The sequence below is a fragment of the Odocoileus virginianus genome, chromosome 33 (assembly GCF_023699985.2).
Source record: "Odocoileus virginianus isolate 20LAN1187 ecotype Illinois chromosome 33, Ovbor_1.2, whole genome shotgun sequence".
NCBI lineage: Eukaryota > Metazoa > Chordata > Mammalia > Artiodactyla > Cervidae > Odocoileus > Odocoileus virginianus.
This window is the reverse complement of record NC_069706.1, coordinates 20942428-20966928: the sequence shown is the minus strand read 5'-3', so window position 1 is coordinate 20966928 and position 24501 is coordinate 20942428. Positions and strand designations below refer to the sequence as shown.

The 24501-nt window shown below is 45.6% G+C and overlaps 1 protein-coding gene across 1 annotated transcript in view; it reads right to left on the bottom strand.

Annotated features, from left to right (window-relative positions):
* Nucleotides 1-24501, bottom strand: part of PRKCB (protein kinase C beta) — a 358135-nt gene that overhangs the window by 66060 nt on the left and 267574 nt on the right.

Below are 24501 nucleotides of genomic sequence, written 5' to 3'. Positions count from 1 at the left end.
ATGATCCACGAGACCAAACAGGCCACTTCCCTCCTCTGGACCATGGGACTGCTTTGCAGCTGTGTCAGGGACTTTATGCAGGTGTTTACTAACTTCAGTCACCATTCATGTGCCTTTTTTTCCCCCCACATTTTTCCCCTACCACATAAACTGGTATTTCATCAGTATTTTTAAAACCTGGTCACATCTTTACTTAACCACACTTATCTGAAAAGGAAACTCTGGATCACCACCATTAATGGCAAGCCTATCGCATCCTTAAATGAAAGATGAGCAGAAAAATAAATATGATCAAAGCAGTGCTAGGAGATTCTAGCTGGATGCTACTGGCTGCTAAAGTTCTGAGCCAGGTCCTGTGTTTGCTCCTTGTTTAAGGAAAACAGTGATATTAGCAAATGTTAGCTATCAGTGGCATGCGGTCAACAAATGAGGCTTTCTGGTTCAAGTAATTAGAAAGACTAAGAGAAAACATAAAGAGACTAACCTTATCATGCTGCAATTTAATTTTATTTCATATTGCATCTGCTTACCACCTTTAAAAACTCAAATTACTAAACTAAAATCTTCTTGCAAATCATCAATACTGTATGCTTTACATCTTAGAAAATACTGTTGCATTTGTAGTTACAGTTATTTTTTGTGTGAAGATTCTCAGTGCCTTGCCCTGTCCTAAGCTACAGGGGTAGGGGGAGAATAAGCCAGAATCAGAAGACCATTCACGCAAGTGAACAGTGTGGCTGTGTCCCAATAAACCTTTATTTATAAAAACAGGCGGTGGGTCCAGCACTGGTAGTTCGCTGAGCCCTGTTCTAGAACATGTATTTCAAAAAAGATCGATAAAAATCAAGAGTGACTACATTATCAAAAGTGGCTGAAGTTTAATTTGGAAATGGACCCTAGCATACTTTTCAGTTCTTCCAGATCCTTACCAGAATCTTCTGGTTGGGCAGGGGGACCTATCTGGCCACAGCTGATTGGATCAGAGGTAGCGACCTGACCAAGGTCGAGCCAGTCAGATTCTCTCATTTAAGAATGTGGAATTAGGATACTCCCAGCAGTTAGTCTGGGGTCCTGAAGAGAGAAACAGACAGATCCGCCTAAAGTGGTCTTTTCCTACACTTGATCTTAGCCAAAAGGCCAAGAAGCGATAAGTGGTCCTTTCCTACCACACACAGGCAAAGAAAAATGGCCCAGATGTGGTGGTGGGGGTGTGGGGTGAGGACAAGAATGTCAGGGAATGATCAAACGCTTTGCTTTCCAGTTCTTGGTTCCAATCTCTCAGGAGGCTTGGCTGTTTCCATAGAAACCTCCATACCTCCCCAATAAAGTTATTATTTTATTTATACTACCTTGAGTGGATTTTTATTTCTTAAAGATTCTGTAAGACAAAATTATTGCTTGAGGAGCTCAAATTCTTAATACAAAATAAACATTTTGGGAAGTCAAATAGCATCAGGTTAGTACATGATCTAAAACAAGGCAAATTCCGTTCTTTATAAACAACAGTGCCTCCAGTACTCTTGCCTGGAAAATCCCGCGGACAGAGGAGCCTGGCAGGCTACAGTCCATGGGTTCCCAAAGAGTCGGACACAATTGAGCACACACCGCACATATACCCGCCTATCTCAGGATTACATGGGGATATCTGTTTACAAGACAAGGTGTCAAGCTCCACCCCTGGTCTAGAAGCTCTGACTGTGGCCTGGGAGTGAGCATTTTAACAAGCACCTCCCCTTGGTTCTAATTACTAAATTTGTTGCTCTGAGGAACTCTGTGTGTGTGTGTGTGTGTGTGTGTGTGTTAGTTGCTCATTCATGTCTGACTCTGTGTGACTCGATAGACTGTAGCTCTCCAGGCTCTTCTGTCCCTGGAATTCTCCAGGTGAGAATGCCACAGTGGTTTGCCATTCCCTTCTCCAGGGGATCTTCTGGACCCAGGGATCAAATCCAGGTCTCCCACATTATGCGCAGAGTCTTTACCATCTGGGCCATCAAGGAAGCCGCTGAAACTCCAAGATATTTGCTGTTTCTCAAAGGGCAGAGTCTGTGCCCTGTCCCCGTGAATGTGGGCAGCCTCTGAGGCACTCTCAAATCGACTCATTTAATACAAGAGTGAGGACGTTCTACAGGTAAAACAGAACTCGTGAGTTTCCCAACACTTTCTGCAGTCAAGGGAACTGTAAGACAAGTCGAGTTAATATAATCAAGCTTTCCTTTCAACAGGAATCCTTCTGTCCTTGGAGGGATTTTTGAGAGCTTCCTGGGAGCTTCCCTCACATCACGAGGGCAGTGATATTCTGTGGTGGTTTCAAAACACGTCTACAGATATTTGCTGTTTCTCAAAGGGCAGAGTCTGTGCCCTGTCCCCTTGAATGTGGGCAGCCTCTGTGACCGCTCCAGTGAATGGAACACTCTGTGACTCGGGAGGCAGCAGCTTCTGTCAGTTTCTCCTGGGACACCTGCCTTTGGAGCCCTGAGGCCCCCGTGCCAGCAAGGCTACAGAATGAGGCCGTGTGGAGAGGAGAGGCCTGGGGAAGGCGCAAAGAGCTTGCTGTCCAGACAGCACTGGGAGGCCCGGCCTCAGCCGTCCCAGCTCCAGCCACTGCAGAACAGACCCCAAACCACAACCAACCAGGGGCTGTTCCCAGTCTCCTGCCTGTCAGAAACCATGAGAGGTAACAGTATACGAGTGGTGTTGTTTTGGGGTCTCTGGGCTTCTCTGGTGGCTCAGACGGTAAAGAATCTGCCTGCAGTGTGGAAGACCCAGGTTCGATCCCTGTGTTGGGAAGATCCCCTGGAGAAGGGAATGGCTACCCACTCCAGTATTCCTGTCTGGAGAATTCCATGGACAGAGAAGCCTGGTGGGCTACAGTTGTTGTTTTAGACCTCTGAGTTTGGGGACAATTTGTGGTACAATAGGAGGCAACTAGAATAGATTCATCTAAGTTCACATGTGCCCTAAAGCAACCCAGCCTTGTCAGCTGTGGCCCCTGTTACCTGGCTTTATTTATGTTCTGTGTTTAGTTAAGCACACTCTTTTCAATCAAAAAATGTTTAAGGCTTCAGTGGAGATGGGTAACGGAAATGGAATTCATTCTGCCTTCCAAATGAATCACCTTTCCTAGTTTCATCCAGGACTCAGAAGACTGGCCAATTCATTCATTTGTTCAGTAAACATGAATTAAGCATCTGGGATGTTCTGGACGCTGAGGATGCAGAATGACAATGCCTTCAGGAAGCTTACACACCAGCACAAATGATTCCCATTCAATTATGATTAAACTCCTGAAAGAGAAATGCATGGCGCCCATGGTGAATGTTCACATGGAGGACTTAACCTGATTTAGTGGGCCAGCAAAAGATGCCCTGGGGAAGTGATGGTTAAGCTGAAACCTGGAGAACTGCCTGGACTAGCAAGGTGGAGATGGGGGAGGCATATTCCAGGCAAAGGGAAGCAAACTGTGTTCCCTTCAAATTAACCAAAGCTGGATCCATAAACCTTGATAGGAAGTGAGTGCTCAAGCTCTAGAATTCAAATTCCAGATTCTAACTCCCAGCTCTCTGAGATGTAGAAAACAACCATCTGCAACAGACAGAGCGGCACTGACACCAAGGTGGGGCGGTGGCTGGACAGAGAACAGGGGACGTTCAAAGGGAATGGGCCAGTGTATGTGCCAGGAAGAAAGCAGGCAATGTTGGGGGGGACCAGCACATAAGGGAAGGTGGCTAGTTTGGGGCTGATAATGATAACTACCCCTACTTCTTATTTACACGGTGCATCATCTCATGTAATTCCACATAGATGTAGTGCAGGCACTGCTACTGCCCCTCACAGAGGAGGAAGCCAGGACTTAGAGAAGTGAGGCGAGTGGTCTAAAGTCACTCTACTAGGAAATGACCCTTGGAGCTTCTGTCTCCAAAGTCCATGCTCTTAAGCATCTGATTCTCTGAGCCCTACAAATCAAGGGTTGAGTCATGAGGCTGCACCGTCTGCATATTATTGCTGGAGTATTTCAAATCTGACTCCAAATACCGGCCCTGTTCTCCTTTCCCTACCCACCTCATTTGTTGAGGCTTCGGCCCCTATGGCCTAACTCACAGCCAAAGACAGAACAGTAGGTCATTTCTCCATTTCTTATACAGCCACTAACAAATCAGTCATCTCCTTGTCGAGATGAGCTTAGTCTGAGTTAGTGCTGTGGCCATGATTCCAGTTCATCCATCCAGTCCATGAGCTCTCCCGGGAATTCTGTGCCAGCCATGACGCTAGGCGCTGGTGATGCGCCTACAAATGGGCTAGACATGGCCCTACCTCTAAGCAGTAAGTGACTGAGAAGACCTTACCCCCCTCCACCTGTGCCCTCAAGTAGAGTTGGAACAAGAGAAAGAAATGGCAGAAAAACAGCCCTAGCACCAGCAATGGTGACGGCCATGCTCTAAAATGTTCCTTTCTATAGACATGATTTTTTATTGTCTGCAGTTTCTGGAGCTTCCACTTCAGTTAATACCATCATCGAGGGCGTGGGCTGTTTGTTCAGCTGTCCCTCCATCTCCCGGGTGAGGATTCCAAACAGACTGAAGGGCTGTGCTGAAGTGATGTTCTTATCAAATTCCAAGCCACATCTGTTCCCCGAGAATCTTTTGGGAGAGATGTGATAAACAGCAGCAGCTCCAATGACAGCAGATAAAATGGAGAGTAGCCCAGGGATTCCTAACTGGAAAGTCAGTGGAGATGAACTTTACTGGGAAATCCAAACAGCAAAATGTGCCTGGAACCTTGGCTCTTAGGGGACGGGACAAGATGGCATTATGGTTAGGTCACGCACTTTAGAAATAGGAAACCTGGTAAATATCCAAGTTCCACCACATACTAGCCATGCGGCCTTGGGAAAGTCACTTACCTTTTCTGAACCTTAATTGTGTCATCTATAAAACAGGGAAACTACCAATGCTCAGCTTTGGGTGGTGCTAAGGAAACTTGAGGGGATAAAGTAGGAAAACAGTACACGTGAATTCAGCACCGTGCTGGGGAAATGTAGAGTACTTAGGAACCGGTACTAGTTACAGTAACAAAGAACCAGAAGTCTATTCTTGCACACTTCAGGAGACCAGAAATTGAGGTAGAGTTGGTTCCTCCTTAAGGTTTTGAGGGATGATCAGTTCCAGAGGTCTCCCCCAGCTTCTGCAGTTGCCAGCAATCCTCAGCCAGTGGACACACCACCACCGTCTCTTCCTCCGTCTTCACATGCTGTTCTTCCCTATGTCTCTGTCTAAATGGCCTTTTCTTATAAGGAGATCTGTCATTGGATTAGGGCCACTCTGAACTCATCTGAACTTGACATCTGCAAAGACCCTCTGCCCAGGTTGGGCTTCCCTCATAGCCCAGTTGCTAAAGAATCTGCCTGCAACGCAGGAGCCCCAGGTTCAATTCCTAGGTCAGGAAGATCCCCTGGAGAAGGAAATAGCAACCCACTCCAGTATTCTTGCCTGAAAAATCCCATGGACAGAGGAGCCTGGCGGGCTACAGTCCATGAGGTCGCAAGAGTCAGCCACAACTTAGTGACTAAATCACTATCACCAGGTTAGGTGGAATTCACAGGATCAGTAGTTAAACCTGAATATATATACTGGATGGAGACAATTCTGTCCACTAGCCTTGCCGGTTATCATCAGCTTCATCTTTTCAGAGAATGACCAAGGAGACGGCTTGTGAGCCCTGAACACAACTCTCAACTGGCTGAGGAGCCTGGCCCCAAGAGAAGTGTGGGTCTGTGTGCTTATTGACAGGAGAGGGCAGTGATAGTTGGGGACCAAGGCCCCCTCCCCACTCCCCCAAGTTCAAGCGATGCCTGCTGAAAGCCCAAAGCCGAACTGAGCCTCCCTCAATTGCACTCTCTTCCACCTGTCATCAAGTTTTGTCAACTATACCTTCAAAAAACGCCCACCCCCCACCTCCTTCCTGATCTAAGCCACCAGGATTCTCACGCTGGTCTCTTGCAATTTCCTCCTGCATAATCCTCTGTTTCCACTCTACCTGCTCCCAACCTCCACGGACACTCTGTCCTGCCTGCAGGACTCCTCCCCGGAGATGCTCAGCAGCGTGCTTTCTTACCTCGTTCAGTGTGACCTCCTCGCAGAGGTCCTCCCTGACCACCTTCTCTAAAGTGGCAGCCCCTCTGTCACTCCCCACTCCCTTCCTCTTCTCAGCACTCACCACATCTGGCATCCTGTTCATCTCCATTAGTTTCTTTTCTCCCTCCCTAGAAGGTAAGCTCCGGGAGGGCAGCTGTTGGGTTTGACTGCTTCACTGTCACATTACCAACATCTAGACACTCAATAAATATTTTGTGAATAAATAAATGAAAAGATATGAGTGAAGGGTGTGCATTCTGGGTTGTTTCAGTCATGTCCAACTCTTTGTGACCCTATGGACTGTAGCCAGCCAAGCTCCTCTGTACGTGGGATTCTCAGGAACACTGGAGTGGGTTGCCATGCCCTCCTCCAGGGGATCTTCCCAACCCAGGGATTGAACCTGAGTCTTGTACGTTTCCTGCACTGGCAGGTGGTTTTTTGTTGTTTTTTTTTTTTACCACTAGAACCTGGGAAGCCCATGAGTGAAGAGAAAAGAATTAAAAAAAAAAAAAATCCCTAGGCCTAGGTCACTAAAAGTCTCTAGTGACTTAGCTCTCAGCATCATTTAATTTATATATGGTTACATCCAACTTATAATTCACAATATATATGAGGCGGCATTCAAGATTATATAATATTAAACAAGTGGACTTTACGTTATGTAAATTATACCTTGGTAAAGCTGGTTAAAAATGATTATATACACATACTATGTATTTAAGAATGGTACAGAAAAACCCAAATAAACTTTTTTCCCAACCCAATATATGTGTGTGTGTGTGTGTATTTTATAAATATAGTATGTGTGTTTGTGTGTGTAGTACTATTAGCTTCCTAAAGGCCAAAGCAACCAGAATTACGTGAAATGATGACAAAAGTTTATATTTCCTATAAGGAAAATCATTGGTTGCAGAGAAAAATAAGCTTTCCCTGGAACTTAGGTCTAGAAGAAATGTCTCGTGTGGATCGTGAACATGCAGACTGCCATGGATGATGTTCTTAGCAACATCTCTGCGACAGAGTCAGAGGAGGTAGAAGTGAGACCGTACCATCGAGAATGGTCAGTGCCCACAAGCTTGACTAATATACAAGGGTCAGGAAAAGACAGTAACTGGATGAACTCAGACGGTGCATCTAAAAGAGAGAGAGAGTGAGACACGTCTGGGGCTCACAGAGTCCCCAAACGGTACTTCAGGAGGAGAGGATCTGAAGGTGCAGGGAGCTGGGGGTGCACGGGAGAGGGATGCAGAAGCACATTAAAGCCAGGTATGTAGAGTGCAGGCCTCCAGGGGGACCCCGAGCCCCTCTGCCCGCCTCTCCCACACCCACCACAGTACAGAGCTGGCTTGTGGACAAGGCTGGATGCGAGTCTGCGGAGGGGCGGTGGGGGGTGGCGGTGTGTGGAGCTGATCTCTGGCAAGCGTGAACGCTCCTCTATTTTAGGGTTCCATCTCTTTGAGGGTCCCCTTGCTCTCTGGGGATGTCTCCTACTTTGGCTCCACCCTTTCCCTCTGAAGACCTAGAGTACTTGAGACCAGCTCGTTCTGTCTTCAGGCAAATCCTGTCTCCCCCAACTCCCCTTCCCTTTGCTTGGCTTTGCCTCGCCATGTCTGCTTGTACTGAGCTCCTGTTTCTCCAGGCTGCACGCTGGAACTCCCTGCGGAGCTTTTACAAGCTTGGACCACACTCTAGATCAATTAAGGTGGAATCTTCTAAATATCGGGGGCCTTCCTGTGCCAGGCCTGGCCTGTCCTAGGGGAAGATGAGGTGGTGAGTTGGCAAGAGGCCATCAGGATGGTGCTGTAATCAGGGGCTGGAGCGCTGGGCAAACACTGACCACTGTTCTTCTTGGGGCTTTCCCCCACTCAGGAGGAGGATTTTGAGAGAGACTTGGGTGCAGCTGGGTTACAAGATGAAGGTGAGCGTCCACATGCTCTTCTCTTTACAACATAGCAGGTATCCTGACAAGCTCTTTGATGTAAGAATGAGACTGTGACCTTGACAAAACTGATAAGCTCAAAGTTTATATCTAATTAGAGCTGTAAAGTCATAGTAAGTACAAGTTCAGTTCTGGATTCAAAGCGTCACTCTATCATGCACTTGCTATGTGATCTCGGGCAAGTTACTCAACCTCTCTGACTCTTAGTTCCCTCATATATATAAAAGGGGCATAGTGATAGTCCTCCTTCCTAGGGCTGTTGTGAGAGCAAGTAACATAATGCAAGTGAAGTTCACAGTCTGGCACATATCAAGCCATTTTTTTTATGGCTCAGACAATAAAGAATCGGCCTACCCATGTAGGAGACAGGGGTTCAATCCCTGGGTCAGAAAGATCCCCTGGAGAAGGGAATGGCAACACACTCCAGTATTTTTGCTTGGGAAATCCCATCAACAGAGGAGCCTGGCAGACTACAATCCATCCATAGGGTGGCAAAAAGTCGGACACGACTGAGCCAGTAAGCACAGCTCTTAGATGCGGTGTGTGAACTCTTAGTTGTAGCATGTGGGATTTAGTTCCCCATGGAGCCTTAGCCACTGGACCACCAGGGAAGTCCCAGGCAATGTTGTTAAAGTGAAAGAATAAATACAGAGAATGAGAGGGATGCTCCGGCTCCTTCAGTGCGGACAGCAGTTCCTTCCCACATTCTCCAGATGGCAGAGAGTGAACCAGAGCCACAGACCAAAATTTCTGCAAAATCTATTTCCCAGGAGATCCTTATGCACAGCCCAGAGTGAAAGGCAAGGTCGTACTGTCTGTGTTTAGAGGTGGGGCTGGCAAGAGCTCTCCTGGAGAGGCTAAGAGGACTCTCCCGCAGGGAGCGGCATGTTCAGGCCAGACGGGACTTCCCCGCAGAATCAGCAGACCATCTGTCATCTTTTAACATTCTGAAGAGGAAAGCGATGATACACCCTGAACTCCAGGCCCCTCTAGACTCATCTTCTCTGGCAAAGCCCTCCTTCAGACTGGGCTGAGTTTGAAGAGTTGGCTTAGGCCCCCCAACCTCTGATAGCCAGAGGCATGGAATGAGGGACAGAGCCATTCCAACCAGGAGACCCTGGAGGTGGATGTGGGGGTACATGAGAGTGATTCAATGATACACAGCATCTTAGAGAGAGAGTGTGCATGCTTAGTCGTGCCTGACTCTTTGCAACCCTATGGACTGTAGCCTGCCAGGCTCCTCTGTCCGTGGGATTTCCCAGGCAAGAATACTGGAATGGGTTGCCATTTCCTCCTTCAGGGGATCTTCCTGACCCAGAGATTGAACCCACATCTCCTGTGTCTCCTGCGTCTCCTGCATTGGCAGGTGGATTCTTTACTGTGAGCCACCTGGGAAGCCACATATCATCTTAAGAGCTTAACACCTAGAACCAGAACTCAATACCCCATGCTCATCATGGTTGATTAATTCTTTCTTTACCTTGTGAGGTTCTCCCAAATTTCAAATTTCACCAGACAAGAGGATGTCCTAACATATTCTAGGTTATCTTGGAGGCCCTAATTTAATTCTTCAAAGTGTACTGTTATTGTTTAAACTTTGGGTCATATTTTCTAAGCATAATATATCCACACATATGTGTGTTCAAATTTTGTATTTGATGGTGGACTCACTAAATAGAACACAAAATCATGTGGTTTAAGGGAATTAAATACATTTGCTTCTAGCAGCAAACTGGAAGTTAGCCATCTAGAAATGGTTTCTGGCTTCTAATAGCTCCTTTTGGAGGAGCAACTTGGGTAGACTTGCAAATTGAAGAAGTACTTCAGGAAAAATTGAAAAGTGGTATAGTGGGGAAAGGATGCTAATTGGGAGTTAATAGAGTGGATCTGGGTGGGACTGCATCACTTTGTGGATACAGTGTTCAAGTTGGCAAGACAAAAATAAGAGCAGTGATACTCAGCATGCAGATCAACTGGGTTATTTCATGATTTATTATGTAAGGTTTTCCTTATTTAAAATAAAATCTCTTTATATGGTTACATACTGTATGATTCCAACTATATGACATTCTGGAAAAGGCAAAACCATGGAGACAGTAAAAAGATCAGTGGTTGCTAGGGGGTAAGGGGGTGGGAGGGATGAACAGGCAGAGCATAGAGGATTTTTAGGGCAGTGAAACTACTCTGTAAGATACTATAATGGTTGATGCATATTGTTATACATCTGTCTAAACATGTAGAATGTACACCACCAAGAATGAACCCTAATGTAAACTGTGGATTTGGGGTGATAAGGACGTGACCATGTGGGTTTATTGATTATAATGAATGTACCACTCAAGTGGGAGATGTTTATAATGGGGGAAGCATGGAGTTGAGTGACAGATAAATTGAGTTTTCAGATCAGAGGTCAGGATGACAGGTGGGATTAAGATTTAAGCCTTTTAAAATGATGCCATGTCATCCACTAGATTTAATCAAGTGTCAACTTTTTCCCCACTAGCAGAGAAAGCCAATGGAAGTGTGAAACGAAGTTTAGAATGGAGGTACTTTTGGCCTAGTCATCTCTGGCTCTTGTGGACCTGCTATTGTTAGGCAAATGTCACTACACCCATGGAAGGAATGACTCATAGTCGCTGCTGGGAAGAGGAGAAGGAAGATGAAGATTTAAACCTGAAACACTGAGCCCTTGTGTTTTAAATGAAGATGGCTCATTGGATTCCATAAGAAATGTCTGACTGGGTTGTAATAAGAAATTCAAAACAACTATTATACTTCAAAACTCTGGCTGTATTACTTCTAATTATTCATATCAGAGAACTGATACAGTGGAAATGATAGGTATCAATTCAAGTTACTGACGTGCTCTCTTGAGCTCAAATCAATGTTGGTGACCTGTAGGTTGGCTTAGTTAATGTTCTTTGTATCATGCATTGTATTTGACAAAGCTAGATGGTTAAAATAAAAGCAGATTTAATTCAACTGCTTTTGAAACAGTCTCAGGGAAGACAAACCAACAATTGATGCCTTTCATCAAAAGAAAACACAGTGATACCCTTAAGGGTTCATCATTGATTTCAACAATTAGGCGGACAAAGGAATCCCATTTCTCTATAATCTGACGTGCTCTGCGCACACAAGCCTCCCTTTGTGGCTGGTGTCACAAACTGAGAGAGAATGGGCTGTCCTCGAGGGGAGGGGAGCATGTTGAGTGCCCTGGAGGCTGTGTGGCATAGTGGATATATGTTCAGGAGCCAGACTCAGGCTTGAACCTGCATCCACAGTTGCAAGATACTGGAGCCTCTGAGCCTCCACTCCCTCATCTGCAAAATGGGAATAACGGCAGCACCCACCTCCTAAGATCATTGTCAAGATTAAATGAGCAATGCATATGAAACACTTAGACAGGTTCTCAGTGCTCAGAATATATTATCAATCTCTGCAGCGATATTCAATGAGGTCAACGCATGCATATATGCTAAGTTGTTTCAGTCGTGTCTGACTCTTTGTGACCCTATGTAGCCCACCAGGCCTCTTTGTCCATGGGGTTCTCCAGGCAAGAATACTGGAGTGGGTTGCCATGCCCTTCTCCAGGGCATCTTCCTGATCCAGGGATTGAACCTGCATCTCTTACATCTCCTGCACTGGCAGGTGGGTTCTTTACCACTAGCACCACAATACATAACATGAAATGGAGCTGAAGGACGGGTAAGGATTGAACAAACTATGGCATGCTTAGTTATATTAACCATCCATACTTGTACATTCAACATATTTACCACGGGCATTGGATGATTATAATCTATAGGCCTCTGCAATCACGTTTGTTGTAGAAAAGATTATGGGTTACACTTAGTAAACAGGGATTCATCTTAACAGGGCAAGAATTTCTGAAATAGCAATGTAACGATGTGGCTGAAATGGATACGCAGAGGGTGAACTATGACAGCACAGTAATTGGACCAGAGGCCATGAACTATCGCCTGAGACAGAGATTCCATGTTAATAGGCTCTATCTGACCCTTCAGTAAGAGAACTAGATTTGACTTTTTATTACTTTCCCCAGAGAGCCAGGTAACGTTCTGAAGAATATCCAGACTTGAAGGAAACACAGGCCTGTGTGCCATACAGTCCGGTATTTTCTTCTTTCTCTTTGAGGAACTTCCCAGACCACAGCTGCTTTTTGGAGAGTCCATTCCTGTTGTCCTTCCTGACAGATGGTTGGAAAAGTGACCTGTCCTCCTGGCCATAGCTAACTGGATCTCATGATCCCTGAGCCATACTGGCCCATCAGTCTTTTTCCTAGGGCTTTAAATTCTAGCCTATCCTAGATTTGGGGATTCTATTGAGAATGGAGAAGTGTTAGGGGGCTGAGTGAGGTGTTGCTGAGGCACAGTCACAGCAAGAGACATCAGCAAGAAGCTGGGGTGACAGATGGGGGGGTCCCCAGGATGAAGACAATGATGACTGGGTTCCTGGAAGCTTCTCATCCCAGCTGCACTTCCTGCCTTTGGAAGCTGGGAGATACACAGAAAACATGCCTTGTCTGCCCAATAAATCCCCCCCTTTCATGACTCTGGCTTGACAAGAAAGCTTGAAATTCCAAATGTTTCACTTTCTTTGATATAATTAATTTTATCAGGAAAATAGACTCTTAGCCTTTCTTGTTCTGTAATTTACTATCTCCTGAATTGGGGCTTACGTGGTGGCTCAGTGGTGGAGAATCTGCCTGCCGATGCAGGAGATGTGGGTTCAATACGCGGGCCAGAAAGATTCCCTGGAGGAGGAAATGGCAACCCACTCCAATATTCTTGCCTGGGAAACCCCTTCAAAGAGGAGCCTGGCAGGCTACAGTCCATGGGGTCGCAAAGAGTCGGACATAACTCAGCGACTGAACACCGCACACAAAAGGTGAAAATAGGGGCCACAGAAAAGCAGCAAGTCACTTCATTGATGAGAGACCTGGACGATTTCAGAAAGTGACTGGGGAAGATGAGTTGGCAAAAATACTCAGCAATCAGAATTGCATACGAAAGACTGGGGGCTGGGAGGAAGGAGCCATAATTGGGATAGAACCAAAGAGAAGGCAGGAATCCAAGATCAGACAGCAAATGTCAAAAGGTTCTCTGGAAAAGGATTAAGGGAACAGGTAGCAAAGACTTTGAGCTATCTGTGAACCATATGATAAAAGGACTCACCATATGGTGCAGGAAGATAGCAGAGCAGGCTGAAGTAAAGGGAGAGCTTTTGTCTGTAGGATTATATAACCACCTCTAATGTATGGACGTATATGTGTGCGTGTGAATCCGTACCGCTAATGAGATTAAAATTAGGATAGACTCCCACAACGGGAGCTCCGAGACTTTAGAAAAGGCCTTTGTTACTGGTAGAAACTAAACTGCCTTTTCATCTCTTCAGGCAATTTCTTCCTGGGGTAACTCAATGCTTTACTTGGATCCAGAAGAAGACACTGGAGTCTGGGGGTGGAGCTCTGCATTTTTCTCTCTCGTGCCCAACCTCAAAGCACATGCTAGTTAAGTACCCAGCAGCTTTGGGGGAGAGAGCTTGAAGGTTGCACTGTTAAGGCACTGGTGTCAGCAACCAGGGCCAACTTCAAGCACACTGGGGACCATGATCTTTTTAGGGGCTCAGGAAAGTATTTTTCATTTCTTTCCAAATCACAAGGGGAAAAAAAATTAACTTTTAGGCTGAAGAAGATGCTTTAACATGCAATGTTAATATATTTGTCTTTGTATCAGTCATAAGATAGAGTTTTAAAAGTTTTCTTTTCATGATGTAAGGAGGAGCCCATAAAGCCTTCATTTTAAACGGTTTCAAAAAAGACTAGCAGTGTGGTGGAGATGAGTGGACCCCAAAGTAGAGAAGAGTGCTGTCACAGATGGAAAAGAGACAACTGGAATCACAAAACCTGATTTCAAGTCCTGGTCCTACCTCCTCCTCGCTGTTCAAATAGGTCTAAGAGGGTTAACATCAGTAACTACCTTGCAGGGCTGTGGTGAGAATTAATACATGTGATCCATGTAAACCCACAGCTTGGGGGCTTCCCTGGTGGCTCAGTGGTAAAGAATCCGCCTGCCAATGCAGGAGACGCAGGTTCGATCCCTGGTCCCGGAAGATCCCACATGTTTCAAAGCAACTGAGCCCATGGGCCAGAACTATCAAGCCTGTCGTCTAGAGCCTGTGCTCCGCAACAAGAGAGGCCACTGCCATAATAAGCCTGTGCACCACAATCAGAGCAGCCCCTCCTCACCACAACTAGAGAAAACCCCACAATGAAGATCCCGCACAGTCAAAAATTAACAATTAAAATTATTTTAAAAAATAGCATGGTCCCTGGCAATTAGTATGAGCTCAGTAAAATTTGGAGGCAGCGGAGATGGGTGAGTGGAACTGTACAGGGTGGGGATGGCTGACAGAGCTGGTGAGGGTTAGAAGAAATGAAAGTTGACAGTTGAAAAGAAACCAGCTGAAAAGTTACTGCACACACCAGAGAGGCCTCCAAGACTTGGAGGATCCCATGAGCAAAGCCTGCAGAGGAGGTAAGAAGGGCGGACGCTAGAGAGAAGTGAACTCTCAGGAACCCTCCTAGGAATCCCTGCCGATGATCATTGGCACATAGACAGGTGACCGGCAAACACGAAGAAAGGAAGGAGAACAGAACGCCGGGAGCCTTCCATCACGATGGGCATGCCGTCTATCTAATGGCAGAGGCTCAGTCTGAAAACAAGGCATGCAAACTCTGCTTAGACTCGGAGGGAAAGAGAAAGGGGTGGAGGATGAGAAAATAAGAGGGGTAAACAGTCACCCTTCTAGAATATACTTGTGACAGGGTGAGACGACTGCTGTTGAGACTAGAAATGCAAGTGTTAAAAGTATCAAGCACTTAAAAGCCTCCGATCACATGTATTCAAACCAAACCCGGTCTGTTAAATGCCACTGACTAGCTCTCTGACATTTATTTCAGCTGCCTGCATATCATTGCCTCAACTGTAAAATGGGGATATTAGCAGCTATCTTACAACAGAAGCATGAGCCAGTACATACAAAGCCCTTACGTGAGGATTCAAAACGTTAGGTGACAGCATCAGCCTCTTCACACCACCACCATGAGAATATATGTTCCACGAGGGCAGATGATTTTGCCTGTTTTGTTCACAGTCATTTTCTCTGCACTTATGGTACCACGCAGGGCCCTGTGGGGCTCCTGGGCACAAGGTCTTTCTGTGGCCCCCACTTCTTTGATTATAGGAAACAGCCTTCATTTGACCTACATGACCTTCCCTGAGTTCCAATGGGCAGACTCAAGCAGTTGTTAATTAGGGAAGGGACGGGATGCAAGACCAGGGAGAAACAGTGAAGAGCAGCCTTGGGGCAAGGTCCTATTTCCGCATCAAGGGGTACACACAACAATATCTTTGAGCTATTTTGCAGATACTGAAACCCCGTCCAGGTGGGAGAAGTTAATAATTAATGATGGTATGCTACCCACAAGCATGCAGACCCCAGACAAGCTGGACTGAAGGTCGGTGATGTTGACTCCTACTTATCTCACCACCAACCCATTGGAAGAATATCCACAAGCTTGATCACGCCCTCTGTGAACAATTACTGTAAAACTTGTCAGTATCTTCCCCAAGTGGGGGCACTTGGTTCAGAAGGCATTAGCCTGCTGTGTCCCCCTTTGCCTGGAAAAGCAATAAACCTATCCTTTTCTACTTCACCCAAAACTCTGTCTCCAAGATTTGATTCGGCACTGGTGTACGGAGAAGCTGAGCTTTCAGCATCACCTAGAAGGGTGCCTGACACATGGTGAAAGATCAATTAATACCTGTTGAATGAATAAACCCTTAATTATGTTGTCAGCAGGCAGTTATTAAAAAATGATGACTTCTCCCAGGTATGGGTTCCAATCTTAGCCCCAATTCCTTCCCCTCATGTCTGCCCGCTGCTTTCACAAGCAGCCACCATGCCTCACACTCAGATCTTGGAGAGTTAGGAGTTACGAGATCACTGATAATGAGTGAAACAGAGGTTCCTGAGGGTAGAAGTCACAGGGCGAAAGGATAAGGCACAGGTGAGTGGGAAGGAAGTGGAGGCAGCAAATCTCAAAAGAGCAGTTTGATTCTCCGATATAGTCAGTGAGTAAAAGACAAGAAAGGGAAAGTCAAGATCACAGAAAACATCTTTAAGGATTCAGGAAATGGTGAGCATGCTCCTTATCTAAAGGAAAGGATATAGGGGAGAGGAAAGATCAGAGACTTTCTGTACCTTCTGGATATAAACAAAAATGCAACAAAAGACTTCATGTTCTTAGGAATACAATGGTAACTGAAGTACCAAATTGTCATGTGAGTGAAAGACCTTTAAGACAGTTTTCCTTTTGGGAAATGTGGTATTTGTGCCATCAGCAATACAAGGACAAAATTACTTTTCTTTTAACAAGTTCTCCTAAGATATATTAAAACAAATATGTAACTGCTAGATCAAGCCTGTGATTTCACATACATTATCACTTAGGGCAATGCTAAGAAGAAGAGAAGGAAGTCAATTAAATCATTTAAAGAAAAAAAAATAAGATAATATAAAGGAAGTACATACATGTTAAAAAAAATTACAGCTGCATGAATAGTTAATAGCTGGGAAATTGGCCAAGGCTATACTCAACCCCGTTATACAGTCTGAATCTTGAGCTATGGGAGATGGCGTCAGCACCTTGGAGAATGGTACACAAATACTGAGTCTCCAGGGGCCACTGGGTTAACCCTCAACAGCTGCCTCAGTGACATTCAGGCACTCAATATCATCAGCCTCTTGGTCATTACTCGAGGAAAGTCAAACACCAGAAGAAGCTTCATGGTTTTGTCTCTCACTTCTTGGCTTTTTATTTTTTATCATCTTCGATGCATTTAAAGCAAAAGACCTGAATGGGGGCTTTTTGAAGAGATAAAAGTAATACCTGCTTTTCCAAAGACTTTCCACTTTTCCTTTTCATTTCATAAGCTGTTGACTTCTTCCTACTTGATTTATTCCTGGCTTCTGCTATGCTTCAGGAAAAGCAGCAGTAACACCTGGCATGTTCCATGATGTGAACACAAGGAAATGTCATCAAGAGAGGCTTAATGTTTTTTGTTTGTGGAGAATGAAAAATGGGGAGTTCTAAAGGTTAAAGTCAGAAGGTCTTTCCTGTCACCAAGAAAAATTCCAATCAGGCTGAAAAGTAGGGAGTATGGCTGAGGCCACTATCCTTCCACCAAAACTACTCTCCCAGCATCCCTTGCTCTGAGGCACGTGACTGAACTTTCTGTAACAGCGTGTAGGCAGAAGTGACGGGTACCACGTCCACACCAAGGCTTTTAAGAAGCAGCTTGTGCCTCCTCTGTGCACTCTTCCCCCTCCGCTCTCTGAGTACAGACAAAAACAGGGCTGTAGGGACTGATGGAGCCGTGTAAGACAGAAGGAACCTGGGTCACTTAATCACCATATGCACAGCGTGGGCAAGGCCAGAAACACCCGTCTCGGACTTTGCATGAACGAACACTGAACTTCTATTGTGTCTGAATCAGTACAGATTCAGGGGGTCTGTTGGCTATGACAACTGAAACCACCCTACATAGTTTATGTGCTCGGCTGCCACACAGATCAAACAGGCCTGGTCTGCAGTGGGGTCAGGAAGAAGAGATCTTTTTTTTTTTTCTTTTTTTCATTTTTGGTCATGCCACACATGAGATCTTAGTTCCCCAACCAGGGATTGAAACCACGGACCCTACATTGGAAGTGTGGAGTCTTAACCACTCAACCACCAGGGAAGTTCCAGAAGAGACACTCTGAGATTTTTCATTTTCTCCCTCCCCTCTTGGCACAGGTAACTTAGCTCATCCTTTAGATAAAGCTCAAGAGCCTCTTTCTCCAGGAAGCCTTCCCTGACTGCAGCCAGAGCCCAGCCCACTCCCTCAGGCTCTCCCAGCATACAGCAAACATCACAGTTGTACTTTACATCTGTTAGTGTGATATGTTTTGATTAATGTTTATACTCCCATTAGGTTTTTAAGCATGCATTTTTCAAAATTCACAGAATGACACAATACTTCATGCATTTTGTTGTATGCAAATTTTACCTTAAAATGATCAAAAACAAATATTGAATTCTGGTGAAATGAGGTGAGTGCTGAAGAGTTCAGGGGTCAAGTGTACTGATGTCTGCATTTTGGTTTGAAATGCATTAAAGACAGGTTGATGTAGAGACAAAAAGAAGGAGGGACATGTGATCAAGCATATACACAGTCAGGGACTTCCCGGGTGGTCCAGTGGTTAAGAATCTGCCTTCCAAACCAGGGGATGCAGGTTCAATCCCTGGTCAGGAAACTAAGATCCCACATGCAACAGAGCCATCAGGCCCCCGAGCCATAACTAGCCAGCCCAAGGGCCACAATGAAAGATCTTGCAAGACGCAACTTAAGGCCCAATGCAGTCAAACAAGTAAATAAATATTTAAAAAACAAAAAAGCATATATAATCAAATGCTAAATGTAGAATCTAGGTATCAGGGTATTATGGATGCTCACTGTATAATTCTTTTAACTTCTCTGTATTTTTAAAATTTTTTCCTAATAAAATGTTGGGGGGAAGTTCAGTGAGAGTAGGGTCTCTGAATATATTACATAAATAAAATGATTCTGTGTACAGAAATGATTCTGTGTATGGGGTCACACTACTAATCATAGCGTTCTGTGATTTGCTTCTATTTTTACTTGATACTATGTCATGGATGTCTGTCCACAATGACAAATAGCAATATGAAAGACAGAAAGACAGTATTCTTTTGAAAGTATCATGGATACACCATTATATGTTTAACTTTCATACTACTGACGAACATTTGGGCTATTTTCATTTTTCTATTTCTGATCATTTCCTGTGATAGATCTCTTGTGCTGCTGGATTTGAGCCTTTTTACGTTACCTATATGTCCACAACGGTATGTACCTGCCCTCCCTACACCCCCAAACCCCCAGTTGGCCAGTACCTTTCATGAGCAACAGTTCACAAGTATAAGGACATAATAAGAAAACCCTCGCTCAAACTTCCCAGCACAATTTTCAAAAAGATCTGGACCAGACAAATCATTACCACAAGTACATCGGAAGTGTCAGAAGGCAAGTGATATTAGCATTAATTAAATATTCAATGGATATTCATCATGGTGCAGGCGTGCGTGCGTGCATGCTAAGCTGCTTCAATAATGTCCAATTCTGCATGATCCTCTGGACTGTAGCCCTCCAGGCCCCTCTGTCCCTGGGATTCTCCAGGTAAGAATATTGGAGGGGGTTGCTATGCCTTCCTCCAGGGGATCTTCCTGACCCAGGGATTGAACCCATGTCTCTTATGTCTCCAGCATTGGCAGGTGGGTTCTTTACACTAGCACCACCTGGGAAGCCCATTTATCATGGTAGTACTTCAGAATTAGGGGAATCGAGTTTATAATGTAAATAGTAGTATCTGCGCTGTGTATATACCTTATCAGTTCTTTCCAAGTGGCTCAATAGTAAAGAATCTGCCTGCAATGCAGAAACTGCAGGAGACACAGGTTTGATTCTGGGTTGGGAAGATTCCTGGGAGGAGGAAATGGCATGCCATTCCAGTATTTTTGCCAGAAGACTCCCACGGACAGAGGAGCCTGGCGGGCTACAGTCCACGGGGTCACAAAGAGTCGGGCATGACTAAGCAACTGAGCTGAGCACACACAGACCACACACACACACATACCTTATCGGGGACTTTCTCTGTTCACTTTACAAACTTCACTTGTATAATTGGTCTGGACAGTGCCTATCTGTCCAATTTACATATCTGGTGCACCATTTTAACCACAGAACTCACTCGACAACCACAGGGGTTAAATTCCTGAAAAGCGTAAAGGTGGGCAAAGCGGAAATCAAAGGTTCAAGAAATCATAAAAGGGACTTTCCCTGGTGGTCCAGTGGTTAAGAATACATCCTGCGATGCAGGGGACAAGGGTTCGATCCCTCATCGGGGAAACTAAGATCCCACGTGCCGAGAAGCAACGAAGTCCATGCGCCGCAACTATGGAGCCCTCGCGATCCAGAGCCCACGTGCCTCAACTACAGAGTCTGTACGCCGCAGTGAAGATGCCACATGCCACAGCTGAGACTCAACACAGCCCAAACGATAAGCAAATATATAAAAAAAGAAATCATAATAAATAGAGCAAAGGAGCAAACTATAAAAATTAACATTAAACAACAAAAGAATAATACACGCAAATGCTCTGCAACAAGAGTTCTAGAGGGCATCAGTCTCCAAGGAAGGCAGAGAAGCTGAGATGCCCTGCCCTACTATGATGACCCTCCCGGGGAAACACTCTCTCAGGGCCAGGAAAGCAAACTAACTCTCCCAACTGTGCCTCTTTTTCAAGTTTTTGAAACAGGGTTTACTCATTTGGAACTTAACAGCCTTCACACTCGTTTTGTCCCTTGATTCACTTTCACAGGTCTTAGCAAAACGCTTGTGTCACTCCCTAGTCGCTCCACAGATCAGGGCCGTGGTGAAGAGCAGGTTTTTCTGAGCCATATCTGACACTGTGGGCCTGGGGGAGGGGAGGCGTGAACAGATTACCCCAAGGTCCACGTCTTTCATCTTTGGAAGGGGGAGCATTGCTGCTGCCGTGTTCTTCCATGTATGGGATTTGATGTATACAGCCTACAAGATTACAAAACAGTAAAAAGTAGACATTCGAATATAAAACCACATTCATTTGAAACCGTGGTTGGCAAAACGCGCGTTGCCCAGGATTGCTCTATGCTTTAAAGGATGGCAGAGGTTTTTGTTATCCTAGTTGCTTTCATGACACATTGTTGTTTTCCTCTGTGATTCATTTGATGCCACGTCCCAGACTGGAACAGAACTCTCAATTATTATAACCGTTTCCATGGAAACACATGATTTATTCTCTCTAATTCCCTCACTGTTCCCCAAGGACCTGCTCTCCAATTTCTCTACACGCCCCCCCCCTTCCCAAACCTAGTCCTTTTCGCAATACCCTCCAGAACTTCCACTCCTCAGGCAAAAACTTTCCAATCAGGCTTCCCTGGTGGCTCAGCAGTAAAGAATCCACCTACCAATCCGACACAGGTTCGATCCCTGCTCCGGGAACATCCTACATGCTGAGGAGCAATTAAGCCCGAGCTCCACAACTACTGCGCCTGGGTTCTAGAGCCCAGGAGCTGCAACGACTGCAGCCCAAGCGCCCTAGAGCCCAGTGCTCCCCAAGAAGAGAATCCACCCCAAGGAGAAGCCTGCCCACCGCAACCAGGGAGCAGCCCCTCCTCGCCGCACCTAGAGAAAAGCCCACACAGCAATGAAGACCCAGCACGGCCAAAGAAAAATCTCTCCAATTTGTTGAGTGATCCAAAAGGTGAAGAATTGTGTGTGCAGTCTGCTAACTTTTCAGACAAGGACAAGAATAAACATGCATATTTATATTTGTTAAATTAGCAGGGAGAACACTGGAAAGATGCAAATTAAATCAACAGAACAGCTTATATATGGAGGGGCAGTGGCAAGGAACGGGCACAGAAAGATGTGAACCTGGGTGGGAGCAAGACTTCTCAGTGTTTATCCTTCCAATATCCTTTTAATTATGAACCATGTGAATATACTGCTTATTAAATATATAATTTAATTTTTAAAACTGCCTGACAGCCTCAGCTTATTAGAACCTCTTCTTCATGTAGGCCACCTTCGTCCTTGTCATCATGGAAACCACCCCATCTTTGAAATTCAAATGTCCCGAGTCTTTCTAGCATTTTAAAATCTCTTAGCCTTGGGACTTCCCTCGTGGTCCAGTGGCTAAGATTCTGTGCTCCCAATGCAGGGGACCCAGGTGCAATCCCTGGTCAGGGAAATAGATCCTGCACCCCACAACTAAGTGTTCGAATGCCACAATAAAGACCCCTTATGCCCCTGGAGAAGGGCATGGCGACCCACTCCAGTGTTCCTGCCGGGAGAATCCCCATGGACAGAGGAGCCTGGCGGGCTACAGTCCATGGGGTCGCAAAGAATCGGACATGCTGAGCGACTAAACACAGGACAGTCCGCAGCAAAGACTCAGTGCCACCAAATAAATAAATCTTAAAAACTAAAACTAGAAACCGTCCAGAAAGAAAGAGTAGAACATCTACAGAAGAGCAAGAATCAGGGTTTTAGAATCTAACCTCTTTCTCTTTAAAAAAAAAAAAAAAAAAATCTCTTGGCCTCATCCCCTTGTTTCTCATCCCTAGGCCTCTAGACGTCTTTCCCACACCAAGGGGATAAACCTCTTCCTGCTACGGCTTCCTCCGGTCTAGATGCCACTGTTGCTCATTTATTCAGCACAGTTTTCCCAAGCACCTGTTAGAACAGGCTCTTGTTGGATCCGCAGTGGACATCCGTCTCCCCCGAGACCCTGACTGCCTCATTACCATGATCTTCTAGGGCTAATCCCCATCCTTAGCTCAAATCCACCATCTATTGACGCTACTCCGCCTCCACCCTCAGGCCGCTCAGAGCTGCTGGCAAAAAGCACACAGTGGTATGGACCGCTACTATCACTACTGCTGATTCTCTAGCTTCTCAGACCTCCAGGCTGCTCAGCAATCTTATTCTGGTCTCCTTTCTCTTCCCACTCCCTGCCAAGCTCTTCCACCTTTGGGCCACCAGCTCAGATTTCTTGCTCCACCGCAGTATCAGGACGGACCTTATGGCCCTTCGAGAAAATTCATGCATTTTTCTAGGTCCTGAACGAATTCAACCCGCAAGCACTGGAAGTAGGGTGGTGAATATGACACAGCTCCTGGCTCTTGTGGAGCTCAGATCTTAGCATGAGAAGACAAATTAACAGACAGGCAAGGGAAGTATCAGTTGGTGGTGGGTGCTGGGAGAGTTAAATATAAAGGAGAACGAGTGCATGGCTCTTTGAGCGGTGGTCAGGGAAGGCTTCTCAGAAGAGGTGACATCTAAGTAGAGATGGAAATTACCAGAAAGAGCCAGTTCTGCAAAGAATAAAGGAAGGGAACAGCATCACAGAAGCGCTAAGAGAGGAAGGAGCTTTGTATGTTTCAAAGAACCTCCATGTGGCCCAAGCACAGTGGGTGATGGGGAGAAGGAAAGGAAAAGAAGGCATCAAACAGAGAACAAGGATCAGAGTTTAAAGAGCGATGTAAGCCAAGGACACAGGATAGAACGTATTCTGTTTATGAAGCCACTGGAGGATTTCAAGCAGGCGAGTGATTTGACCTAATGTAAAGTTTTTAAAAATAACTATGGCCGCTGCATGGAATCGGATTAATTACAGGTCACCAGAGTGGAAGCAGGGTAACCAGTTGGGAACATCTGCAGTGGTCCAGGTGGGAATGTATGGTATAGATTAGGACTGAATTAGTGAAGATGGAGAGAATTCAGTAAGCTCATGATATGTTTTGTAGGAGGACCTATCTAGACTCACTGTTATGCAGACCTGGGGTAAGAGGGGGGCCAAGGAGGAGTAGAGGATAATTCCCAGATTTCTGACTTAAGCTATAGAGATGGGGAAGAAATTTGATATTTTTTGCACACCTGAGTTCAAGGAATGAGATTGATGTGAGACGTGTTGGTGGCACACACAGGGATTAAAGGACTCAAAACAACACTAAACAAGTCAGGAATACTTATAACGCAATCTCAACTTCAGTAAAACAGCATCTCCCGGTGTCTATAAAAGCATCCAGACTCACTCTATGAGTCCCAGGGACATCCTTCAACATGCGGCTGTTTGAAAAGAACCACTTCCATTCTCAGCCACAAGAGTGATCTTCTCCAAAACCGAATCTGATCATGCCACTTCTCTGCTTAAGATTCTCAATGGCTCCCCACTGCACTGTGAATCAAATCCAAACTCCTCGTCACCACTCTTGAGGCTCTGCAAGATCCAGCCCCTCCCACCTCTGCGACCTCACATCCCACAACCTCCCCCAGCTCATGGCGTTTTGGCCCCAGCACCTTCTGACAGTGCCGAGAATGTGCCCAGCCCTTCCCTACCTCAGGGCCTTTTCACTTGCCATTCTCTCTGCCGCAAACAATCCTTCCTAGGTCTCTGAACGTATGGCTGGTTAATTCTCATCCTTCAGGTCTCAGATTCTACATCACTTTCTCAGTCTGAGTAGGTCCTTTCTTTTTTTAAAACGTACTTTTTAATCAGAGTATAACTGCTTTACAGTGATGTGCTAGTTTCTGCTATACAACAACGTGAATCAGCTGTAAGTATATATAAAAGCCCTCCCTCTTGAGCTTCCCTCCCACCCCCCGATCCCACCCCTCTAGGTCATCACAGAACACAGAGCTGAGTTCCCTCTGCACTGGGGACCACTAGCTATCTAT